This window comes from Haliaeetus albicilla, chromosome 3, assembly GCF_947461875.1.
Source record: "Haliaeetus albicilla chromosome 3, bHalAlb1.1, whole genome shotgun sequence".
In the NCBI taxonomy this organism is placed as follows: Eukaryota; Metazoa; Chordata; class Aves; order Accipitriformes; family Accipitridae; genus Haliaeetus; species Haliaeetus albicilla.
Window position 1 is genome coordinate 11,996,604 of NC_091485.1, and position 26,249 is coordinate 12,022,852.

The window sequence follows — 26,249 nt, forward strand, 5'->3', positions numbered from 1 at the left end:
AATCCAGACATTCCAGATACGTTATTTACTATTGAGGCGTTTAAAAACCTACCAACGTAACGAAGCTGCCTTTGAAGGACAGGCAAAGTGCATTTTTTTTAAAGCGCGTCCTCTCTGTATTTTGACCAGCTGCTCCACACGTCCGATAATTTTTTAATTTTTTTTTCTGTGAATCGGAATCAAATTTGATTGTCCTAAATACATCCCACTCAGGCATTCATGCTGAAAGCAGCAACAATTGTCAATGACCTTTAACACGCCTGCTATTCAAATTAGTGCAGATCATTAATCACACATAGCTTACATTTTATGATTCGTGTATCCTTCATTACCAACTTTCCCTCTCGCTCGCTGCCCCCCGCCCCCGCCCCTTTCCTTTATTCCGAGGGTTCTGGTAATCAGCACTGGGAAGGGCAGGATTTAAAGCCGACCCCCCCCCCCCCCCAAAAAAAAAGACCCTCCCGGTCCCAATTTTGTTTTCTTCTCTTTGCCGAAGTGCAAAGACGGAGCCGGAGGGAGGCAGGCGCTGGGGGGGGGCACCGGGACCGGGACCGGGACCGGGACCGGGACCGGGGGGTAGTGGGGGGTGTGCTCGGAGCAGGGGTGCCCCGGGGGGGGGGGAGATGTCTGCCGGCCCGGGGCGTCGAGATAACACCGACCCTTCGTCAAAAGTCCTCCGTGTCAATTCTACGTCATCGCACGTTACGAGACAAAGAAAGAAAGAGGAAAAAAAAAAAAAAGAAAGAAAAAAAACCCCTTCCACACCCTTGATGTCTAGTACCGAGCTTTAGCAGATTAAATTAGGCTTTCCAGCCATAGACTAAACATACTCCCCTCGCCTATGGCACACATATTTGGCGTGATTAAACCGAGCTTCGCAAACACGCAGGAAAACAAGAATTGGAACTTTTCAGACATCGGAGCGGTGGTGCTTTTTGGTCGGTTGTGTGTGTGGGGTTTTTTTGTTTTTTTTAAAAAGCCATATGGCAGATTGATTTGTTCGGAGGTCTTTCAACTTCCCCAGCGTGGCTGTTGAACAGTATTCCTCTTTGATCTTGATTGAGGACTTTAATGTTGTTGTTTCTGCGCATTTCAATAGATCCATAAATATTTTACCAGTGGAATTCGCCCCCCCCCAAAAAAAAAAAAAAAAAAGTTTCTAATAGAAATGCATCTGGGGCAACTCCAGCCCGCACCTTTGGCGGCCGGAGGTACGTGGGAACCGGGGGCGGCGGGCAGAAGCGCGACTCCGCGCCCGCACAACGCGGTGCCCGGCACCCCCCCACCCCCCCAGCGCCCCAACTTTCCACCGCGGAGACAATAGTCGGTACCGGCCAGACCATTACGGCCGCCGGGGGGACTCGCGGCGGCGGTGGCGGTGGCGGCGGCGGCAGCGGTGGCGGGCGGGGCGGGCGGCGGCGGCGGGCGCGGGCGCGGCGCGCGGGCGCGGCGGGCGGGGGCGGCGCGCGGGCGCGGGGCGCGGCGGGGGCCGGCGGGCCGCCCCCGCCCGCGCCAAGTGGAGCCGCTCGGCGGATCATGTGCAGCTCGCCGCCGCCGCCGCCGCCGCCGCTGCTGCTGCTGCCGCCGTTGCCGTTGCTGCCGTTGCCGCCGCTCGCATGCGGCGCGCGCGGTTTCACCTTCAGGGCGGCGGGCGGCTCGGCGCGCCCTTCCACAAACGTTGCCGCCGCCGGCCAGCGGAGGAGGTGAGGGGCGGCGCGGGCGGGGGGTCCTCGGGCTGCGCCCCTGAGGGGAAAAAACCCCCCAACACCCCAAACAAACCCAAAAAACACAACAACTTCGCGCGCACACCCTCCCCCCCCCCCTTTCCTCCCTACCGGGAACTGTCCCCCCGGTCATCGGAGCGGCTCCAAAATGGTAACTTTGCGCTGTTTCGTGAGGAGAACGAGGGGGGGGGGTGTCGGTTTTACTGCAGCGGTGGTGCCGGGGGTTGGGGGGGGTCTTGCGGGCTCTTGGGAGCCTTTTGGCTTTGTACGCTCCGTCACGGGCGGGGGGGAGGGGGGAGCGGACTGCGATATTAATCCATTAAGAAACAAAGAACAAATTACCTCACTTTAAAGTAAAATGCTCCGGCTAATGAAGGTGGGTGATGGGTCTTGGAGCCCCGCGTCGCCACTTAAATTATTAAGTGGTTCTTTTTATTTATTTATTTTTTTCCTTATCCCCCCCCTCGCCCGATCGCATCGATTCAGCCAGCGTGTGCGCGAAATGCCCGGTGTGCGGTTGTGTGTGTCCCCGTCCCCCCCCCGGTCCCGTTCTCCCCCCCCCGTGTTTTTTTGGCTACTCTCCGCTGCGAGTGGATAGCTGCGTGATCCCCGTTACAGAAGTACACAGTTTATCAAAGGAAGTTGGGGGTGGGCGGGCGGAGAAAACAATTCTTCACATATAGACAGCGAGGAGGGCTCGAAGGACAATGTCTCCGTAGCGATTATTTCCAGAAGAGGAAAATAGCCCGTTGGATGCGGGTGGGGTGGGGAGAGAGGCACGGAGTTTAATGTATATGTTAAAAAAAGGAAAGGGGGGGGGGAGGACGGGGACGACACGACGACCGACGGGAGAGAGGGAAAGGAGAGAGAGAAAGAAAAGAAGAATAGAAATAATGCAGTTCCAGACATTTTGTGCTATAAAAGCTTTCCTCCTCCTCGTCCCTCCCTCCCCCCCCCCCCCCCGCTACTATCTTCGGTGATAATTAGCATAGCGCCTAGTCGCGATCCTAATGCGAATTAAGTACTTGGGCAAGTTGAGGAAAGTTTGGCTGGATAAACTTTCCTATAAGGGAACAAGGTGGGGTGTTAAAAGAGGCAGTACGTGTGGGGAGGCGTGCGGAGCATGACAGCCGGCCGTTGTTTTTCCCCTCAAACCTGCTAACCTCTGCAATTAACTGCTGGAGACAAACCCTGTGTTTTAAGCCGAAAAGTGTCGGTTTGGAGTCAGCACCATTTATTAGGAGCGTTAATAAGCTCCCAGCAGCAGACAGGGATCTTCTGGGGAATGCGCATTGTGTGTGCCCACAGCTTATCCTTTACATTACCCCTATAGATACGGAGGCGCTCGGGCACTGGGCGTGCAAATATAATTTTGCTCGGACTGCTTTCTAAACATTAATTCTGGTCTTTATTTAATCCAGATGCAGGGTTCCCCTCCCCCCCCCCCCCATTTGCTGCCTTATTGTTGGTTTACATTTTCTGAAAAGGCGACTGGTGTAACCTGTGGAATTTGAAATGCAAATAAAAGCCTGTGGGAGTTGAGGCAGAACAAATCAGCATTTATAAAGTGAAAAAGATTTAATGTCTTTGAAACCATTGCGAGATTTTTTTTTTTTTTTTAATAAGGACTGAATCGTGACGTCAGGTCGTTTGGGAAAGATTTTTTTTTTTTAATGTCTGAAACGCGGGTATGCGAAGTGCTTACAGGAAAAACAGATTACAAGATTAACATCTGTTAACATGATCGTTTATCTCCAGCCAAAAATAGGTCAGTCCTTTCTTAAGGAAACACGATTGCTGGGCGCATGATTAAATAATGAAATTAGGCTGATGAGTTCATAAATTAGACGCTGTGCCGACGTGCGTTAGGATCCGACCTGTGACAAAAATAGGTAATTCGGGGTCCGCCCGAGAGCGGTGCGGGGTCAAAGTCCCTTTTTGGGGAGAGGCTCAACTCTCTCGCCTCCTCCTCCTCTTCCTCCTCCTCCTCCTCCTCCTCTTCCTCCTCCTCCTCCTCCTCCTCCTCCTCCTCTTCCCCCCCCCGTCGCACCCAGGCCGCCGGCAGCGTCTCCCCGGCCGGAGAGCCGAACTCTTTCCCTGCCAGCGGAGAAGTTTCCTCGGCGGCGCGGGGGGGGGTGGTGGGTGGGCCGGCCGAACGAACGACCGGGCGGACGGACGCGCCGCGGAGCCCACGCCCGCGTTCCCCGCCCCGCCGGGGCGGCCCCAGCCCACGGACCCGCCTCCCGCCACCGCCCGGCCCCGCTCGGCTCCGCTCGGCCCCGGGGGTGTCGGGGCGCGGTGGGACGGGGAGCGGGACCCCCCCGGCCCCGGCGCTGCGCGCCTCCTCCGCCCGGCCGCGTTGCTTCTGCCCCCTCGCAGGTCCCGTCGCAGCGGTGGGGTTGGATGGGGTGGGCTGGGGTTTTTGGGTTTTTTTTTTTTTTTTTTGGAAGTGGATGCAAAAGTGCCCTTATGAAAAATCTCCTCGGGCCTGGCGATGCCATCGGTACGCCTTCTTTTTTTTCTTTTTTAAATTTTATTCTTTTTTTCTCTTGGAGGCTGATTCACCCATTTCTAGAGGAAAATCGCAGCTCTTCTAAATTGTGAGCTGGCTGGCTCCTCGGCAGTCGGGGAGAGGTCCCAGAAGCCTGCCCGGCAAAGGGCCGCTGCGCTTTGGCCCTGTGCCATGGACTTTATTTCATGCTTGCTGCACTAAATGAGTTAACAGCCAAAGGGTTTTTCATTAACTCGACTTGGCAACCGTGTATTTGGTTGGCTTCCCCCCTCCCTCTCCCCTCTCCCCCCGCCCCCCCCCCCAAAAGAGCATAATTTTAAGCAGAAGCTGAATGGCATAACACGGGTTGATTGGGAGGGGGGGTCTGTTTTTCAAGCTCTTCTGCCAGATTTCCTTTGTGCCCCCCCTCCGTGTGCGTGGTGTGTGGGTGAGTTGATAGCTGAGAGTTTTATTTCGTGGGGTGTGCGTGTCTTGATTTTTGACCATGGCTTTCCTGCAGTGCATTAAGGCCCTGCTTGTCCTGGAGGGGACCGAGCAAGAGGATGCTGACCCTGAGGGAGGGCAGCGACCTGCAGCTGCTTCCCCTTCATCTCCCCCTCTACCCCACGGGGGGGTGTGTGGATGGGGCCAGGGGGTGTGTGTGCGTGTACATGCTGGGGGGCCATGCGACTGTATGCAGGGCAGGTACACGTGGGGCTGGGAGGGGTGTTGTTGCGAGTGAGACGGGGGTGTGTGTGTGCGCACACATGCAGGGCCAGGATGGGTATGTGGCATCTGTGCACATGGGCCAGATGCGTGTGCCTGCAGGTCCTGCGGGGGGGGGGGGGGGGTATGTGTGTGCATGCCAGGGTGAGAATTGCATGGGTGCAGGTGTGTGTGTGCACGCGTGCAGGGGTGAGGGGGGGTGCTGCACTGAGGCAGGTGCATGTGTGTACTCGTGTATGAGTGTGTGTGGTGCTGGGGATGTGCCCCACGGGTGGGTGTGGGTGGCAGTGGGTGCCGGGAGCACCCTTCAGGAGGGCTCCCCACTCTTGCCCTTCAGGCTGGCTGCTGCTCACTGGCCAAAAATAACTGCGTTGCAAGAGGTGTTGGGTGTTTTGCGGGGAGAGCAACGCCACGGAGGGGTAGTGGTGATAGGAGCAAAGGTTTTACCAAGGCGGGGAGTATCTGGGGGAGTTTTGCTCCCGTAGTGTTGTCTATGGCCATGGGATGAGTCGCCTCTTGGTGAGCACTGCCGCTTTGTTTTCTGCCAGCGTGTCCTTCAGCTCTGTCACAGCCGACCCACGGCTGCCCGGCCTGGTCGTGCACTGCTCTGCACGCCCCATCTTGTCCCACCGGGCGGTGAGGAGGGGTGGGCTGCGGTGGTTTTCGGAGCCTTTCCCCTGGTAAAACTGGAAGCTGAAGTTGTGTAGGAGCACCTGTGGTGTAATTAGTATTACATCGCAGTTATTCCAGGAGATGTCTTTAGTTTCACAAGAGTAGCTGTCATAGCCATCTTGGATGAGCTCTGTACAATAAAGTGATTTGTGTGGAGCTTTGTGTTACTGGCATGGTGCGCAGCACCTTTACTAGCTCCTGGTGTAAAATATTTTTTAGGTATCTCTAAAAATTCTGGCCTGGGATTTGTTTTCAAGCCTTTAGTTCCTATAAAACTGAGTGATGTTGAAGAAACATCTAGTTAGTGGTAAGTACTATGTGGTCTGTGTGAACTATAGGGCATTATAACACCACTCTAAACTGTTAGTTTAATATGCAAAGATAATGCTTACAAAAGGAAAAAAAGAGAAAAACATCAGTGAGAATAACATTGTCTTAAGGAATGATCCAAAACACATTTAGAGAGAGGAGTGGTATTTGTTAGCACAGCTCCTATGTAAGCTCAGCGTGACCTTCTGCATTGCTGTATGTGACTAAAATATGCATCGAGAGCTGCATAGAGTCCCTCCGTGGATGTGAACGACTACCTCTCTGTGCATCATAGAAAACAGTTTACATCACTAAGGCAAAGGCTACCTGTTGTTATTTGCAAGTGACCTTGATAACAGTATAGCTGGCTGGAATGGAGCAACAGCAGTGACATTCAGCTTTTGTAGATTAAAGTTTTCCTGTGACAGTGACTAATGTCTTCACTTTAAAAATCGGGTTCATTGTATGTTTTTATAGTTGGTCATAGTATCATGCTGTCACCAAGATTTAATAATAGCAATTATGAGTACAGAAGTACTCATTGAAGGGGTGAAAACGATTGTGCCATCATTCCGAATCTCTGCCTGTTGAACTGCCCGTAAGCGCAGCCATCCCTCATTTTGGCTAAGGAAGATGTTTATGTCTTAACACTTGACAGATCTGCTTCAGAAGCAGGGACGTTGGCTTCAATTGACTGAAAAATTAGTAGCCTTTAAAATGCAGCTTGCCGTGAATGCTTGTGTAGCTGGTACCAGGGAGGGCAGCCTGGAAGAGTATCATCAGAAGAGTGATGTAGTTACTAACTCTTGTGAACTTTGGGCAGTCTGTTTATTTGGATTTTTTTTTAAGGTCTTCATGTGCAGGTGACTTCAACAGAGTTTTATCTATAGTTATCTGTGATCTTAACTGGTGAGTTTTAGGCTGAGGTCCCGTCTGATGGAGGGCATCTATATTTAGTATGATCCAAAACCTGTCAACTTTGAAAGATCTCACTTCTGTGAAGATTTAAATTCATGCCAAATACTTCCAGGACTTCTCTGGGATTACATACAGTATGCAAAATGAGCCAATGCATAAGCTTTTGTGAGACCAGTGATGAAGTCTGCATATGTGTACTCAAGCTGGGTTTGACTGTATTGTTTCTTAAAGTCATCAAAATAGAAAGCTGAAGTACAAAGTTGATTGCGTTTTGCAGGAAGCAACTTGTCCGAGCTTGCAAATTTTGCAAGTAAAATGTGCCTGTTTAAGTTTTTGAGACACAAGTATGAATTTGTAGATACGTACCTTTTAAGCCTGAATGGGCATTAAATTTCTGCGCAGCAGGGGGAAATGGACTACTACTGTTTTTCACAGCTGTGCGATGTTCCTCAGTTGGGCAAAAGCATGTACAACCATCCTATAAATTGACTTGTTGCTTGTGAGCCCAGCGCTGTCCCCTAATAAGTATGCTTGCCACTCCCATTGACTACTAGGAGTTGCATGAGGGTGTCTCTGGGTGGAATTGCAGTTTCTGTATGTGCTGATATTGTTAAGGATTTGAGACGCAATTAATCAGCTAAAACTTACTACAGTGATTTTTTCTTTCTCTTTTTTTTTTTCCTGTATCCATACACTTAATCCAGATAATTAATCACCACATGGCAAAAAAACAGAAAAAAAAAAAGTCACATTTATTTGATTAGATATCTGCAATATAAATATTTGAACCTTGGAGCAACATTGCTTTTTCAAAGCAGACATCTTACATGCTGCAAATGTTTATACACTTCAGTGCTAGGATAAAGCTGTTCTGACTCAGTCACTGAAGGCAAAATTCTGTTTTTCAGTTACCCAGTGTAACTGCATGGTAACTCTCTGGGCGTCATCAGTACAATACGTGGGAGTTACAAAGAACTTAACAAATAGCAATATTTCTTGATTGTCACTTCTATGTTAAAAGTAAATGAGACTTTCTGTCCTTCTCCAGCAGGAGTGATTCTAGTAAATATTATGTTAGTGAGCGTGCATTAAAACGTGCTAGTGGATTATGGTCCAGGTAGTTAACATTGCCGTGGCTTTCATTAGGATGATGACTTCATTCCAAATGTTTACGTTTATTACCTAACTGTTAGTCAGCAAATGTTCAGTCTCTTGATCTGCTGAACCTGCTTTGCTATTTGAAGCCAATGAGCTCTGGTTTTTTGATGCGATGATTACTCAATGTCGGTTATTCGTTTTTTGATGTTGTTTACATCTTGGTTATCTGCAGAGGCCCATCAGCGTTGTTAACACACTTCATGTTAGCAGTTTCTCCTTGCGTTCCTGAAACTGTTATTACGGCAACAGCTCTTATGCAAACGGACTCCAGGCATTAAGCATATGTTCTGAGATTAAATTAGTGCGCGGATGGACAATACTTGCATCTCTTAAGTTGCTGCCAAACTATTTATTGCCTAATAAGTTCTAGCAGGTATTTTATAGCAGCGGCACTGGGCTGCTGCAAGATAATTTGTTTGTTTGCCGCTCCTGAGTTGTGAGCTAACACTGCAAATAGTGCCTGTTGCAGGGACACTGGGACAGTGGCTGTTTACATGGTGACAGAGTCAGGTGTTAGTGAAGACACTGGTCTAAACTGTTTTAAGTCTTATGTCGCAGAGGAACAGAGGGTTTTTACTCTGGATTCAAAACCACTTATGTTCTGATGGCCACTTAAAATCCATTTTTGCTAACCTTTCGTTAAAGTGATTCCATAAGGAAAAGAATTTAGTTCGTATCAGCAGGATATTGCATAGCTTAAGACTTGTTCAATGAAACCCACGTTTCATTACGGGCTGTTACAGAAGCCAAAGGCCAGGCGTTGCTGTTGTACAGTCATCATAAACCCACGGTAACTTTAGTAGAGTGACTCTGAATTTACAGGGCTGTGTGTGGGGATGAATTTAGCACACAGCACTTAGCTCCTAATTAAAGCTTATAGTATTACATCCGTAATCAGGGCACTCTTAGAATCTCTAAGAAATTACTTTTTTCTTTGTCTACTCTTCTCCCTTTTCTTTCTCGCCATCTCGCTGCATGGCGTTGGGAGCTTGCTTCTCTGTGTTGGGGCCGTCATATTTACGTCCCAAAGGAAATGTTTTCCAGCAGCGTACTGCAAATTGCAAAGTAGAATAATTTTGTGGCTCCCCAAATCTTTAAGGCCAGTTTCTAAAACGATCTAGCTTTTAATCTTCTTTTCAAAGTAAAACAGAAACTACAAAGCATATATAATTACAATTTGTAGCTATTTTTAGACTTCTGACATGTTTCACTTATAGTATAATGATAAAAACAAATACTCGGCACAGAGGCTAGACAGACAATTTTCAAACCAACACCATCCACTCCAGCTACCCTGTGTGTATTTCATACATGTTTGCTTTGGTCCTTTTTTTTTTTTTTTCTTTTTGGTTGGGAGCGTACCAAAACTGTGTTTCAGTACATGACTAGGGGGGGTGCAGAGAAAACGAGAGCTCAGTCTATCGGGCAGGTCCTGTTGGGAGTGTTTGCTGAAAATCGGATCATATGTCATTGAGTTTTAACGTATTGCACACACACAGCCGCATGCTTGGCTTTTGTGGCAGGTAAAATGAAGGAAGAACGGTGAGTTGGCTTGTCACTATTTTTGCACTGCATGGAAATGCTCATGTTGTCTTATTACAGGGGTAAAGCTGACTTTAATAGTAATTTTTCCCCGTCTTTTTTAAAAAGATGGTGAGCAGTGAAGTGGCATTAGTTCTCAGTAAAGAGAGAGAGAGTGGTGGAAATCGAGGTGTGTTAGTCACAATTGTAGCCTCGTTTTAAAATAATCATGTTTGTTTATTTAAAAATAGATTTGGGAAAGAAATTAGCCATGTTCTTTGTTTTTAAAAGGGTAACGTGTGTGCACTCACCATATGGTAGCATTTAACCCATATTGTATGAGCTGACAACAAGTCACATTTATGCTCTGATTTATTTTAGTGTTTCAGAATGTTCTTTTTCTGAAATCTAGTACAATAAATGATGCATTTAGGATTGTGCAATGTAACTGTGTCTTTAGCTGTTTTGCCTCATTGTTATAATGATACCAGGTTCATGAGTAAGCAAATTTCCCCCCCCCCCTTCTGAAATAATTTCCGTAAGAAATAGCCAGGCTCTGAATGTTGAAATGATTTGCAGGAAGAGTTATGAACAATAGCCAGTGACACAGTGTGTTGTAAAAGGATCGCGGGGCGAGGTGTTACGGTCTCTGCTGGCTGAAACTAGAGCTGCTCCTTTGATGGTTGAGGATGTGCTTGGAAAGAGTTTCTCCCCCCCCCCCGCCATGCTCCAGTCGTTGCACAGAGGTTGCTTAGTTGTCTGTTTTAATGGATGCATTCTGGCTTCCCGTGTGGTAGACTGTGAGGCACCTATATTGGTGAGCTGGTACCAGTATTGGCAGCCAAGTATGATAAAACCATGAATAGGGCGGCTTAAGGATTGACTTAAACTATGCAATTAGGGAAATAAGGTCTCTTATTTTCCCTTTGGATTTGGAGCCTCTGGGAGTTGTATTTTTAGGCTTGCTTTCCCCTGTGCCCTCCTAGCTATCCATATCTGCAGGGTTTCAGGGGACAGGGCTCTCCTTGGAAGTCCCAAGGCGTGCAGTAAATAGGAGTTAGCCCCATACCGTGCGTCGGGTGAGAACTTCCAAAAGTCAGTGGCATTCCTTGGTGAGGTACCAGTTGCTCACCATCTGTCTCTTAAAGTCATTTCTTTTAACCTTGGAATAAAAAAAATATTTCAACAAGGTTATTCATGTGTTTGTGTGAAGTGCCTATAAGCGTACCGAAAAACTGCTAAGCTTCTAATTTCAACGTGGTGTTTGAATACTAATGTATACCAATTAGGAATGGCTGACATTGTAATTTATAGAAGTTGAAAGGAGCATTAAACATCACCCTTCCAACACTAAATACAGCTTTTCCTCCTGTGTGTAGCTGCTTACATGAAACCAAGGGTCTACTTTGCAGATTGTTGTGCTAGCACATTGATACATCCTTGGATAAACTACCAGTCTTGTGGGTTATCACATCAGCCCCTTTGCAACATATTGTGTATAACTATACCTTTAGCTGATTAACACAATACTTTCTTGGTATTTGTTTTCAATGACTCCATGAATGCTTATTTTTAGAGAAGTGTTTTCATCACTGCTGAGAAAAGCTGTACAAAATCTATAAATACTTACTTTAATTAGATTTGCTCTGTTTGTCTCTGTCTTTTTTTCTTTCCCCCCAGATAAATTTTACCTCTGTAATGAATGCTGTGATCTTCGATGCATAATTTATATTGACATTAATAATGATACTTGGAGAATGTTTTAGTGCCAGTTTGGGAAAATGTGACAATTTATGTCGATAACCCCAATCCCATTAAATTTGGACAGATTTTAGTAGAGAGAGCTGTGTCTATCGGTCGTATGATGAAATAACCCACTTCTTCTGGTTGTGGCAAGCATATTGGAGAGTTCATCTTATCATGAATGGTACTTACCAGGTGTCAAGTGACATGCCAGACACACAGCTTTGCTTCTGAATGACTCCTTCCAATTAGAAAGTAATGGCTTTAACGGGATCAACTGAGTAATCGGAGTCTCTCAGTTCTCCAGTGCCAGGAGGTGTATATTTGCAAATGTTATTTATTTATCTGCTCTTTAATGAGTTGTGAATTTGTTGGTAACTTTGGGTAAATTTAGGGACGGGGGAATAGTATGTGGAAATTGTGGGATTAATGGTTTAGCAGTTGGGATTAAAAATAGTCACAGCAAATTACCCTGTTGATACTGAAGCCAGAATCTGTTAATGGGGTTAAAAGAAGATTGGTTTATCAGTCATTTATTTTCTAGGTTGATTAGGGATTATAGGTTGCCATGTATTTGTGTTATAAAAGTAAGCAGTGCAAAAGGCGAGGATTGCTAATATTTCGCTTTAAAGTTTCATGCACTTAAAAGGAGGGTGTCTGGAGCTCAAGAGTATCTTCTGGACTGTGGGCAGCCTTTCCCCCCAGATTTTGATGCTTTGAAGTGGATGTCTAAGGAGCCTGGGTATTGTAAAGGGGTGGCTTGGCTTGTTAAAAGTCTGAAAAGCAGAGCGAAAGCTGTAAGGTAATCTGTGAAATTTGTGCAGGCCGCTAAGCACGGAATTTTAAATGCCTGTTACTGAGTTTTCTGCTGTTACGTCTCCTACTGTTTCAGTGCAGAACCTAGGGCAGTTCTAGTCACGATGATGTGTATGATGTGCAGTCTGTGCAGTAGACGGATGACTTCTGTGTGTCCTGATCTAACCTGCAAACCAACTGTCTTCGTGTGTACCCCTGCATAACAAAGTCTGTTAACTGCCACCTGTATATTGCAGGCCACGCGTTCGTCTCTGAGCTAGGCACAGAACTGCAAACAAGGGCGTCCCCTCTGAGTCTTCATAAAAAGATGAGAGCCACGATGGAGTCGTTTAGATATTACTCTTATCTTCTGCTATCTAGCTCAGGAGACGCTGTGGCTTTCACAGTCTTCGCTACCTTGTTCTGGTGCACAGCTTGAGATAACCTAGTGACATTTATTGGCTTTTCAGTACTTGCCAAGTGAAATGCAATGAAATGGCAGGTGAAGATTTCTGCAACGTTTTAGCTAGATTTGGAGCACTGGAGAAGATTGGTGGAGAGACTCATAACTGTTTTCCCTTCCTTGGCTCTGACAGAAAATAAAGGGGAGAACATGAAGTTTAAGAAGAGAAATGCTGACCTGGTTTGAAGGAGAAACGCAATATATTAGCTAAAGAGGAATCTGCTGGGGACTGGCCAGTCTGGCAAGCTGAGGAAATGGAAGGAAATGGGGTCCTTGAAGTGTAAGGAATCAGGCTAATTCCTTACCCTTCTAAACCTTAAGTCCTCTTCCCCCCTTGCAAAAAGCTTGTCCAAACCTCCTGCAGGCTGTGGTACTGGAGTCCAGGGGTCAAGGCTTGTATCACCAGGCTGGAGAGGAGGACAGATGGTTATCCCCTTAACGTGGCTCATCTGTGTGTGAGTTTTGTGCTCCCAGAAGATGAGAGAGAGAGTGTAGTGGACATAGTGAAGGATGAGCAGCCCTGGGCAGTGGCAGGATCAAGAAGTTTGAAGTTTGGTTCGAGTCCTTTCTCTTGCAAGTCGTTATGCAGACCAGCGCAGGTTACTCTTCAGTGTGTAGGGACCCTTCAGTGGTCCTGCTGGCTCAGCAGGGTCGGGAACACTGCCCTCCGAGTTGGTGCTTCCTCTGCACAGGAAAAAAAATAACTCCAAACCATCACTCAGGAATCTCTGTCCTCTGTTGTCCTGATGGAATAGGACGCACTCTCTCTTAAACTAAACTCTCTTCAACATTTAAGAAAAAGGACAAGATGTTCAGAAGTGTGAGTCTGACAGCTAAGAAGATGCTAGACTTGAAACAGATTTTTGTTGTTCTTACAAACCCAGTTTATTCTGCTTTGTTCAGTGTATTTTACACTTTGGAGAAAAGAACAGTATTTGAAGGGCTGAAATCTCAGTTTCTCATTCTAATACGCAAAATGAAGTTTTCAATTTGAATTGTCTCAGTAATCTTTCAGAAAGAAAATACCAACGTAGGTATAGGGGTATGTGAACAGGGAAAAAATACGTGAAAAATAATTTTGTGGAGGAGCAATAAAAGTGCTCTTCACACAATCATCCCAACTTTACTTCTGTACTGTTAGGGTCCAATGGATTTTGACTAGCGTAACTCACGAGTTTTCTCGTGGAGTCTTACAGCAGCTCTGCAAAGTTTATTGAAGACCAGATACACAAAGAGTAATTCTAGGTAATTCCACCCACAGGGTTACACCTTGCATTTGGGATAGCGGAGCTGTGCCAAGATGAGCTGGTTGACTTGTAAAGATCTCTCAGCCGTTTCGCGGCTGGCATCAGCATTGGTCTCTGCAGAGGCAGCGAAGAGCTGGTGCGAGGAGCAGCTGCGGCAAAAGCTGGAGGAGAGGAAAACGCAGGGCGTGAGGAACTGAACACAGCCTTAAAGGAAAGGAGAATCTAACAAGACCATGCAGAATTAAGGGCAGGAGAAAATGTGTGTTTGGAGGAGCCATAGTTTCCCCTGTATCTAGGGACACTGGTTTTCTGTAGGTGGGTGTTTTTGTTCTTTGTTTCATTGGAAATAACCATGGCAGGAATCTGCGGTTATCTGTGTTAAGGTAGTAAAAGGATCATTGCCCCTTGGTGATGCTTTTTGTCATGAGCGGCACGGCTGAGGTGGCAGCTGGAGCTCCCCCGGTCGTCGTGTCCCGGTGCAGAGTCACTGGATATTGCTGTCTGGGATGGGTTAACGCGGTCTAACTGAGATCTTGTTTGATTTCTTGTGGCACTGGCCTGCCGGGTGGTCTCTGCCATCCTTCAGCAGCACAAGGAGGAGATGGAGTGTGCAGAGCTCTGTAGGAGCAGGATATGGAGATACCTGGTGTTTGTTTGAGTGCCTACCATGTATGGTCCTGCTCCATCACGAGGGGTCCTGGGAAAAATTACAGTGTGAATAATGGTAGTTGGGGGGGGTTACGGAGAGGCAATGCTAAGCAGAAGGAGAAGAGGAGGTTGGCCAAGCACATGGGTTTGCACGTGTGTGAAGTAACTGAATTTTTCTTCTGTGTAGTTACTTTAAGGGACTTAAGACTTGGTTCCCACTGCACAAGTCACTGTTTATCTTAGACCCTTTTCCTGCCTCGTCCCCCAGATCTGCTTTGCTCTGCCATCCAGTTTCCCGGCTGCTGTGCACTTCTGAACTTGAGCTGGTGTCAGCATTCCAAACTTAAGGGTGGTGGATACTGGGGATGAGCGGGTGGATGTGGCATGTTGAGCGTGAGAGTTTTTGGAGGAGGAATATGAAGTGGAGCAGTTTCCCGTTCATGATGAAAATGGGAGCAATCTGAGCATTGCAAGGGGCCTGTGAGAAGGATGAGGCTATGCTGAGAAACAGGGCTGTTGGCACATGAGGGCTGGGAGGATGGCAGGCGGGATGCTGACAGCCACCTAAGGCTGATTAATTTTTAGCACTGGCAGCAAACTTCCTTAAAAAAGGAAACAAAGAAATTGCTGCGAATGAATAGAATTTGTTAGGACTAGCTTGGTTTGTGAAAGATGCATGTCAGCAAAACCAGCCATTAAAAAAAAAAGCACTTGGGAAGTCTGTTGTTCATCCCCCGTCTTTTCTGTGAATACTCATGAATCTGTCCTGAAAGCACATTCTCTAGGTGTGACTTTTACTGCTACAACCTTAACTCTGATTACTTTTACAAAGAATGTGCTGGGCATAATGTTTCTGGTCTCTTAAAAAGAAGTAATAACTTAATGTTTCAAGCATTATAAAGGAGATAAAATGAGGACATGCAGCAGTTCCTTTTTCCAAGCTTCTGTAGTTCCAAGCAGTTCCTTTTGCTAACAGTCATCCTCTAAATCAAACCACAATGTGATGATCAGGTAAAGGTGTGTGGGAACACGGCAGGCATCTGTTTTTATCTGACACAAAGTCAGCGGTTTAGGCTTACAGAAGATTATAATTTATCAGGACAGTATAATTATAGCTGTTGTCATACGGTGGCACCCAGTAGCAATGATGATCTGTTGCTGCTGTTCTGGGATGTGTACAAACACATAGTAAGAATCAGTCCCAGGACTTGATTGTATCTTCTCTGTGTACATGTGGTTGTATGGATCCATTAATGGGTCATTAAAATTCTTCAAAGCATATCTGCTGTCAAATTAAACGCTAATAAATGTCTGTTAATTATCACAGCCCTCTTCACAATGATAAGTTACTAGAATTGAACTTACTGTGCATTTTACTAGAGTAGGGGGGAAGCCAACTTCAGTGTTTGATCCTCAGCTGGCATTTGAATGTGTATCCACAATACGAGGAAAAATCTGGCAACAGCCTTCCTGGTACTGAAGGCTGCCTCTAAGTGCTTTCTGCTCTCCTCCAACCTCGGGTGATTTCTGTGCGGGGACCAGTCCTGCCTCAGGCTTGCAGGAGAGTAGCACCTTGGGGCTCCAGTTCCGCATCGTTCTGTGGGTTCCTAGAAATGTGGTCAATGCCAACGTACCTGGGTCATCCCAGAAATTAACCTGCCAGCTACCTGGAAGAATGAGGGTGGTTCATGTGTACGTTAGCCCTCTTTGTATCTTTTACAGAGAGGTAGTAGTGAAAAGTCACAGAAGAGATGAAAGCAACCAAGGAGGAGAAAGTTTGGCATGCCATGTAGCATGGGTGTATTCATATGAGTATAGTGCTTGCCCGTGGGGTAAAGTATTGTTTATGCAGTTTTCCTTCACTGCAAAGATATTCTGCTTCTGCAAACAGCAGTAGCAACTTTTTGGTAATTCAGCTTGTTAGTCAGAGCTGTGTGGCACAGTAAATATGCACAGATACAAAGCTCACTTTTATGTATTTTCTGAGCAGTGCAGCTGGGAGTAAAGTGGTGCTGTATCCCACAGACATGTAAATGGCTTTGTAATTTCTTCTAGACACTGGTCAGAAAATGATACAAATTCCATCGCTTTAGGACCTTGTATCAACTTCACCCCAGAGACTAAGCCTTGCTCAGTTACTCTGCATTTCATTGGTGTTTCTCCGCTGACTTCAGTCATGTTAATTTAAATTTACATCAGCATACGTGAGACTAGAGGTAAGCATTCGGTGTGCTAAATATGCACTGTGGCATAGAAAGCGTAGCAGGATGGCAGGGGACTGAGCCCACAGAAGGAGAGATGCTAATGGCGTATACCTTGTGCCTCTGCATGCATTACTTCAACCCTGTACTCCGAGTCATGTCTAGTCCTGGTCTAGGTAGGTACAGCCTATGCTGAGGTTATTCCTGCCTCGAGGTCATGGCACAGGGTCATTTATCTCACTTCCTGACTGCTTTTCTCTGTAACCCATACTGCCTTGTGAGTTGATGATGAATTCATGGCTTTTAGGTAGTCGTGTCTGCTCCTGTGTGTGCGCGCATGCGCACACACACTACTACAAAATAAAACCTTCAAAGCCCTCACTGAATAATCTCTACTGACATCAGTGAGCACTTCTTACTCATCTGAGGAGTCTCGCTGACTTCAGAGGCACTTTCTTGTGAGTAAGAGTCTGCCCGTGTTAGCAATGGTTACCCAGCCTGGCCCCACAGGGTGGTGTTATGACTCAGTCATCCTAAGCTTGGCATTGCCTGGGCACACACACACACACAGAAAGTGTTGCTATTATCAGGCCAGGACATGAAAAATGTGAAATGGTTGGTTTCACTTCTGTTATTGATGCTGGCCATCTGTTAAAACCACACAAACAGAATACCTGCAACTGTGTAGGTAAAAGTGCCTCCTTGGCCGCTCATGATGATGTAGAACACTTTGTGTTCGTGACAGCGTGCCGTGATGCGCTTCTGTCCCCTTGCCTCCTCTTTGGCACCGCGGGCTGGATTCTTCTTGACTCTGTGCTGTCACTGTGCTGAATGTGGAGATTCTAGGGGTGCAGGTCACGCCAAGTCAGTCCTCTGTGTACGCAGGACATACACCTACACACTCTGTGAATATATCTGTTTAAAGTACAGGTCAGTTGTTAAGACAAAATGGTATGTGACTTGTTAGGTAATGGGAAAACAAAAGGCAATATTGTCATGATGACGACTTTAGAAACAGATTGTTTTCTGTAGTTCCTCTAATACAACAGAAGACACCTAGCTAGGTATTGTTAAAAAACGTACTTGTTCGCTAGAATAGCAGTAAGTGTATGATGAAGTTAATGCCAAAGGTAAGAATGCGATTTGAGTGACTTCAGAATCCTGTAGTCATTCAGTATTTCTGCTTCTCTTACCTTAGGAAAGAGCAAGATTTCCTTTTTTTTTTCTTTTGTTTTTTTCCTTCCCCTGCTTCCAGTTTTGCAGAAGTAGGTTGTTTGTAGTCCTCTATAGTTTTGAGGTTATACATTAGCAAGCATTGAGTTATTAACCCTTGCAAGTCAGTGTTAATTTTTTCATAATGTAAGCATAGTATATGCCTATACATGTGGAAACAAAAGTCACAGATTTATTTTAAAGCTATAAAGGTGGATATGTGGTGTTGGCAAGAACCAGAATTTACCCTAAGGCATCCTTATGTTGCCAGTTGGGATTTGAGCTTTTATACAAGGAAATTTTATTGTCTAGGTTAAAAGCCAAATTCATTGAACCAAATTAATCTCTGGTTCATTTCCAGTGTTGGCAGAATTTAACCAGGGATGAATGTAGCTGTTTGGTTAAACATTAAAGAAAGTTATTGATTTGATACTTTTAAACTAATATTAGAATGAGCTCAAAATTAAATAGGTTTTGAAGTTTTTGAATGGGGTTGCCATGCTGCCAATAATAAAATGGATCTATATTTATTTATTTATTTAATCAACACGCTTCCCATGAGTACAAAGCTTGTAATGTAACACTAGTCCTTGGTCTGGTAAGCTGATCCATGTAGGCAGATGTAGTGGCCACTTGGAAACCCATTGAACTGGCAGCAAAGATTTGCTCATGTGGGTCAGTCTGTACAACCAGGGGTTTAGTTTCAGAGGCAATTAACGATTCACTATTGCCTAATTTTAGAGCTCAAATAATTGCTTTGCTTATTCAAGAGAAGAAACAGTGCTTCTCTTGGAAACCTTCCTAACTAGGGTGTAAAAACAGGTAATTTACGTTAAATGTCAGGGCAGTTAGTTTGCCTACTGCATGAAACCCCTGTGTTTATGTATCAGCGTAATCCATCCATTAGTTTATGGATTCAGAGTCCTCCTGGAAGTGTCACAAATCCGCAGTGCCCCCGAGCGCTAGAGTTAGCACTTGATGCTCAGATGTAGTTTTCAGCTCTGTGAAGTGTCTGGATCTTTACAGCTCCCCACTGGCTGTGTTTTTCAAGATGTTCAGGCACTCGGTACCCTTCCCAAATCAGCTGTAATTTATGCTCAGCCAGAGGGGTCTCAGGCAGCCCAAACGATAGCATTGCAGTTGTCCTACGGGACGCTGTCATCTTCAAGGTGACTTGAAGGCATAGTGAGGTGTATGTAATGCAGTAGCAGCGTGCAGGGTAGATCTGCTGCTGCTGCTGCAGGTCGGGGGCTGGGGACCCGGCTGACGCTTCCACCCAAATCTCTGCAGGACGGCAGAGGGCATCTGCTGCAGGTGCCCAGCCGGGAACTGAAGGAGCAGGCAGGAGTGCTTGTTGCAATGGATTTTTCTAAAAGCAATGAGGAGAAGGTGAAAAAAGGTTTAGGAAAGCTAAAATGCCGACTTGGGTAAATTAAACAATTTAATAAATGCACTGCTGATGTAGCGTAGGTGAGATCTTGCCCCATTGCTCTGTATGCCCCGTTGTGACAGCAGGAGTGGTTCAGCAGGGAAGCGTGTCACTGATCCTCTCCCCGAGTTTTCGTGCTTCAACCCCTATACGGGTGTCTTTTGGCCAAAAATTTCTCTCTGGCATCTCTTTAGGAAGTGTGTTTCGACACTGCCTGTTTGCATACGTGCTTAGAGGGAGTCACTGCAGGTGTCACTGCAAAGAAGACTCTTCTCTGGTATGCGGTTAGAACACTCCAGGGCAAAGAAGTCAGTGAGAATTACTTGTTCTTCTTAAAAAAGTAACTAACTCATTCTCCTGAAAACAGCATAAATGTTAGAAAATGATGTATCAACATGGGGTTTATCAGGGGAGAGGCAATTTGTTTTAATATGACAGGTTTGTTTTAGGAAGTTCCAGGTGAAGGACATCATATTAGCAAGTTTAAAACGTTTAGGCTAATCCAAAATGGTATCTTAACATTTTTAAGGAAGTGCTTGCTGCACTGTCAGGTACACCTGTTTTACCCAAGACTCACTGCTTTTTCATAGGTGAGCGGTTCTACTTAGTTGTGTGGTCTCAGTAGGAACGTGCAAGTATTAAACTCCTAAGCAAGACTGATGTATTCACTAGATCCTGTTGTCATTATCTGGAGACACATATGGACATGGAATCTTCCCTGTTGTGTGAAAGGAGGAAAAACTTTCAGGCTTTGAAAACAAAGTTCAAAATTCAAGGTCATCTTCAGAGAGTGAAAAATAGACCCTCTTGCCCAGCCAAAAGTAGAGGTGTGGGCGGTTTTTTGTTCTTTCTTTAAGCACAACGGTATATGCACTTGGGCGTGGAGATGGCACTGTGACTCTGTGACAACTGTGACTGTTGGTGGAGAGGTGACCTTAACAGAAGTCCTGGGTTGGTTCCTCAGCCTGCTGTACCCCTTCTTTCAGGAAAGGGTTGCTATGAAGTGGCTGGGTTGATACTGAGAGAGGCGTGGGGTTTTGTTTGTTTGCTTCTTCTTGTGGTTTTTTGTTTTTTTTTTTAATCCATTGTTTCTTTTGTGGTTGTGACACTGATACCTGTGAAGACCAGGTCTTCTGAGAGACATCATTAACAACCTAGATGTCCTATGCAACTTTGCAAGGGCGAGGAGGAAGGGATTGGGTTAGGATGTAGCAATTGGCAAGCATGCTCAAATGTCGTAAGGCCAAGTCGATGCAATCACCAGGGTGCAGTCAGATTCAGTTGTCCTGTGCTTAGTTACTCTTCCTGTGGTTGCTGGCAGGTGAGCCGTCCTGTAGCGTAGCAGGCGTCTGCATGTTTGAGCTAGGTCATACAGTACCTGATCTTACTGATTTAATAATCTGGAGAGGTTTTACAGCATAACAAAAAGAGTTTGCATACTTCTTCAGATTAATGAGATCTGTCTCTTAAAGCAGGGGATTAAGATGTAATTATTCTTGTATTTATATAACAATCACTTGTAGTGGTATACGTTAGGTAGCTTATGTAAACTTTTCTTTAGGATTGTTTCTTGTTACTTCATTTTTAAAAGTTATTAGGTGGCTGAGAAGTTGGTCTTATTTTTTTAAAATAAAGCTTGGAAGATACGATCAAGCTATTTTTTTTTCCCTCTGTGCATAGGATGTGACCATTGCAGCGGTGCACACTGAAATGAAAGCATTGCTTGTTCTATGCTGATGCAACAACATGGAAGTTGTGTCTGTTGCTGGAGTGCCTCGTGCCATGTGGGTCTCTTACCCATCCTTTCAAGCCCAACGGGCTAGGCTTCTTGAGCAACCTAATCCCTTAAAAAAGAGCCCCTGTCCCTCGTGGTGTGGTGTCTTTGCTTGTCTCAGCGGTCGTGCAGTGGAAGGCAGAGCCTGGGTGGAGAGGCAGAGGAGGGAGAGGTGAAGACGTCGTTACTGTGAGGAGGTGGGGAGGGCAAGGACGTGGCGTGGAGGTGGTGGCTTACCTCCGCTGGAAGTCTTGAGACATTTTTGTTTGAGTTGGGGAGTGCTTTGAAGTCCCCTGGTGGAAAGACTGCCTCCTTGCCCCCCCCCCTCCATCTTCGATTTCAGGTGGGTAGATTTTTCTACCTACACTTTACCAGAAATGTAGGTTTAGCTGCCGTGCTTTACCAGAAGAAAATGTTTCCTGTGGCAAACAGAAGTTGCATACAGAAACCCGTGTTTGATTTCTCAATTCTGAGTCTCTCTCTTTTTTCAGAAGAAAAGGTTTGATGCACTTCTTTTTGTTCCACTTGTTAAGTTTTAAAGGAAAAGATTCAAATTGTACTATTCAAGACCATCTAATATACTTAACTAATTATCTTGGCCAGCAGAGAAGACCTGAGGGAGTTGGGAGGTGGAAAGGAAGAGAAGACAAAGATACCTGTCCAGTTAAAAATAGCAGTGCAGTGAACTTAAGGACCCTTTAACATTTTTATGCCAAAACTTAGACAGCAATTTCATTTCAACTGTTGATTGACACGATCATTGCCCCCGTTGCAGCACCTGACTAACTGTGAGGAAATACATGAGTATCTCCTGATCGCTGACATCATCTTGGTGACCTCGTGTAGTGATGTACCTGTTTTCTCCCACTGGGGCCCAAATGCGTGCGGCTGCCTCTGCTTTCCTCCATCCACAGGTGGAGAGGAACGAGTGCCAGGCTTCATTTCTGTGCTGATGCCCATCCTCGAGTAAAACTGTTATTGCCCCCTCTCAGTGGATGGAAGTACATCTCTGGACATCGAACACTAGCATCTTAGTCTTCAGTTAGAAGTGTAGGCAGCCCTACCTACCTTGGGCTTGTAAAAATCACTCCCCCAGTGGGTTTTATTGGGTTTCCTTCTTCTGTTTCTGTTCATTCTTCAGCACTTGAAACTTGCTGCTGTTTGAATTTTGAGCGTGAAATTTTAGTTGCTAAATAAAACTTCAGTTATTCATATAAATTATGAGGGAAGCAGTAACAGCTTTGTGTTTCCTACTGTTCTGGTTATGCCTGCTAGGAAACTTTAAGGAAATATATGGAGCTGTCAAGGATATAAAAGCAAGAGAGTCTTGTTCTTGAAGAGAAGAGACTTGGATAGCTGATGAAATCGCAGCCTTTGGGTGCTGCGGAGAAGTAAATTGAAGTCATTATGACATTATGGCAGAGAGCGCCTGATCTGCCAAACTGTCAGCGTTTGATGGACGTGGTATCTACTGACATGATGTTGCACTACCGCCAACCAGTTTTTCTTTCTGTCAGTGCAGTGTTGATACTGCCAAGTGCTTGTTATTCCCTTGAACTATTGCACGTGTTAAAAAAAAAAAAAAAAAAAGCTGCTGATCAATACTATAAATGGGCAATTTAAGTTTGGTGATTATCAAATGTGTATTGATCTGTCTTTCAGTTGTGGGTGTGTTATGTTAGGAAATCAGTGATTGAGAGGATTGAAGTATTGATAAGAGGTAATTTTTCTAAATTAAAACATAAACATTTGCAACACTTAATAGCTTGCAAGATATAAATAGTTTCCTGACAGCTTTCCAGCATCAGTTTCATTTAGGAGCTGACTCACTAACACCCTAAAATTGAGGAGAAGAAAAATCAATGGAAGTATCAGGAAGTGACTTTTTTTTTTTAAAACGTTTGGTGTGCATTTCTTGTTTGTTTGTTTAACATAGCACAAAGTGAGCATCCCAAGGAAGTGATTTTACCACCCTGCTATGACTAAATGCCTCCAAAATGAGTCTGGAAGCAGGTTCTGAAAGTGGAGATGCAGCAGAAACAAAGGCAAAAGTTGAAAGAGCGAACGCCGACGTTATGCAAGATAGCAGATGAGAAATGATTCAATAATGGTTACAAGCACTCATACAAGGGGAAAAAAAAACCAACCCAGATTCCCACTTAACAGTATTGATTCTACATTTAAAAGATGAACTGCAGCTTATTGCATCCAAGTTATAGAGAATGCTATCCACAGATATAGGGAGAGGTACGACAGGGAGGTTTTTGCTATGTGCTTAGACAACGAAGTAATACAGGAAGGATTAAAGGACTTCTCAGGTGAAGTCATCCTCTGTTTAATGCTTGTTGAGAAAGCACTGGCATCTTGTAGTGTTGGCTGAATATATTTTGGAGGGTTAAGGATATTTCTGCCACTGTATGAGTGATTGTTAAAAAGAAGATCAAAGCTCCAGTCTTCCATTGGCATCCTCTCATACAATTCTTTGAAAGGGAGTGTGCTTTTTCTTTTACTGTGTCATAATTTCTGGAGTTTTGGGTATGGTTGTTTTTTTTGTGTGTGTAATAGTTTATCATCTCTAGAACAATGCACAAGTCGGTTATTCAGACAAAAATTGTAAAATCTGGATGACCTAATTATAGATTTCTAAATTTGCACTCCTGTGTCCTGGTGTTAAGTATTCCCTTACTCAGAAGAACTGAGTACTTAGAAATCCCTTTGCAGTCAATGGGAATTGCAGTAATAAGCACTTCGAAAAGGAAGCTCTCCTTGTTAAGCACTTAAACGTGATGGTTTACAGAGATACCTGAGACTTGAGAAGTGATTGCCTAAATTAGTAACCTAGTTAATATCTCCAGAGCCAATTAACTCTTTGAAAAATATTTGCCCATCATTTAGGAAATTTCTGGTTTAATTTTACATAATTTTAAATATTGTGGGGTTTTTTGCTTAGAGCAGATGAGTAGGCTTTGATCAAGTGTTTTAAGTACCACCTTTTTGGAAGAAATTTTGAAATTTCACACTGAAATCTCTGATTTCACTTTTTGTTAAATCTACTGTGACGTGATTCTGTTCACACCTGATAGGTATGAGTAGTTTAGAAAAATTTGAGTAGCCCCACTGGACTTAATCAGATTATTTATGTGTGTGAAGTTACTTGGTTGCGTAAGTGTTTGCAGAATTGGGGCTTGTGTAAAGTTTCAGTTAATGACTTAAGTTTCTTTTTGTTCTGTTCATAATAACTTTTTTTTAAGATGTCTGAAAAGCCTGTATTTGCAGCACAGCCCACCCTGTGCATTTGGTTTCAGAATGGAAATTCATTTTTGGTCAACTTTTGTTCCTGTAGAAGGAAAAAAAGTAATGTGGATGGATTTTGGCTTTATGCATGTTTTGTCAGTGATACAATGGATTAATTCATAAACCTTTAGTAAGATGTATTTTGATATTTTTCCTCTTATTGTAAAGCGTAGGTGCAAGTATTCCTGGAGAATAACAACACAAAAGCCTTAATTTAGAGTTATAATTATGAAATGCTGACTTTACCATTTGGAGCAGTTTAATGGTTTTATGTGGAATGAGGAGATGGATGAGGCTTTCTCTAATGCAGGCTACTTTAGGACACTAATTTATGCGCATCAGATATTTTTATTCAGGCAGTATACAACAAAACATGGAAATGCTAAGACTACATATTTTAGGAAAGTATATTTATAAAATAGCAGTTTTAAATACATCTTCTAATACTGCCATACAGTTTGGACAAGCTGTGAGGCTCAGAACATCATAGATTTCCTCAGACAATATAAAATACTTCTTGTTATTAAATTTTAAACAGGATTCACTATGTGTCCTTTTAAATAGCCATTCTGGGTAATACCTGGAAGTTTAATGCTTTCAGACACTTTTTGGCTTGCTCTGCAGATAAAATAGGGCATTTTCAAAGTAGCAATTAAAGCATACTGAACACCCATGCACTAAAGGGTACACCAAAAAGTACTTCCTTCAAAAACTCACTCTGTAACCTCTCTCCCTCACTCCCTCTCTCCTTCCTTTTTTTTTTTTCCTTTCCTCTTCTGTGCAAGAGGGTTTTTTTTGGTTGTTTTTTTTTTTTTCCTTTCTGGGTATGCATTCTTGAGTACTTACCACTGAATTATCTGATTAACCCTTCTACAAAAAAGCAAATGAGGAGACTTGCAAAAAGCATAGCTGAAGTTTTCAAAGGAACCTCCAAAATAAGATGCCTAAGTCTCTTTGGCTACTTTGAAAATTTCAATTTACCCCTCTTTCTTTGTCTGTCTAACTGCTGTGCGTCTGTGCACATGCAACTATGTAAAATTTGCTGTATTGTAAAACTGGCTTAACATCTCTTTCAAGATAAATGTAGGCATTGAAGAAAGGTTGCTTTAGGCTCAGGTTATTTTACCAATACTCTACACTGAACTTACATTCAAAACCGATACTGGGTGTAACAGTTTGTGGAGTTGGAGCGATGCTTGAGTAAAAAGAGATGCCTTCATGTGGCTGGGTGCAAGAATAAGCTGACCTCTCAAAGACATTTCATCTGTGGAACTCACTATACCAAGGCACCAGAGTAAAACTTAGCAGCTCAGGCTAACTAATGGAGAAGTTATGACATATGGCTTATGGCATAAGAGAGCTGCTCAAAGCATGAAGTCAAGAAGACACCTTTTTGAACAAGGATGCTGTTGGCTACTTCAGAATTACTTTGCACCTTCTAAAGTTGGGGACATTGGTCTCATCTCTTATGGCTGTTCTTATGATGAACTGATGGTGCTTGTTTTAGAAAAAGTTTCTTCCTATGAATCACTGCTACAGTACCTCAGATTTTAAGGAAATGTCCTTGTGGTTGTGCATGCTCTGTTATCTTAGTACCAAATATGAACAGTATACATCATAAAATGACTTTTTACTCCATTAAAATATATTTTTGAAACCTAGTGCAGCAGTTAAGCACCAGGTCAGCCAAAGTAAAGCCAGAGTGCTTGCAATGTCACTGAAACTACACCACTGACCTGGAGGCACTTGCACTTGATTATCTTCAGAAATTTTTTGTACAAGAGACTCCAGTTCATATTGGAAACAAACACTGTAGTATTAAGAAAGCAACACACTGCTTTGCAGTTTACATCTCATGTGCTTCATTGAAGAACAGCTTTATTAAACCAGCCACTGCTTGCAGATCTCCAGCAAGACCAAATAT

The 26,249-nt window shown here is 44.5% G+C and overlaps 1 protein-coding gene across 1 annotated transcript in view; it reads left to right on the forward strand.

The window, feature by feature from the left end:
- Positions 1–1,486: 1,486 nt before the first annotated feature.
- Positions 1,487–26,249, forward strand: part of ZNF516 (zinc finger protein 516) — a 102,751-nt gene continuing 77,988 nt past the window's right edge. Inside the window, exon 1 of the mRNA XM_069778848.1 lies at positions 1,487–1,703. The gene's annotated coding sequence lies outside the window, so the exon portion shown is untranslated. The remainder of the gene's footprint in view (positions 1,704–26,249) is intronic.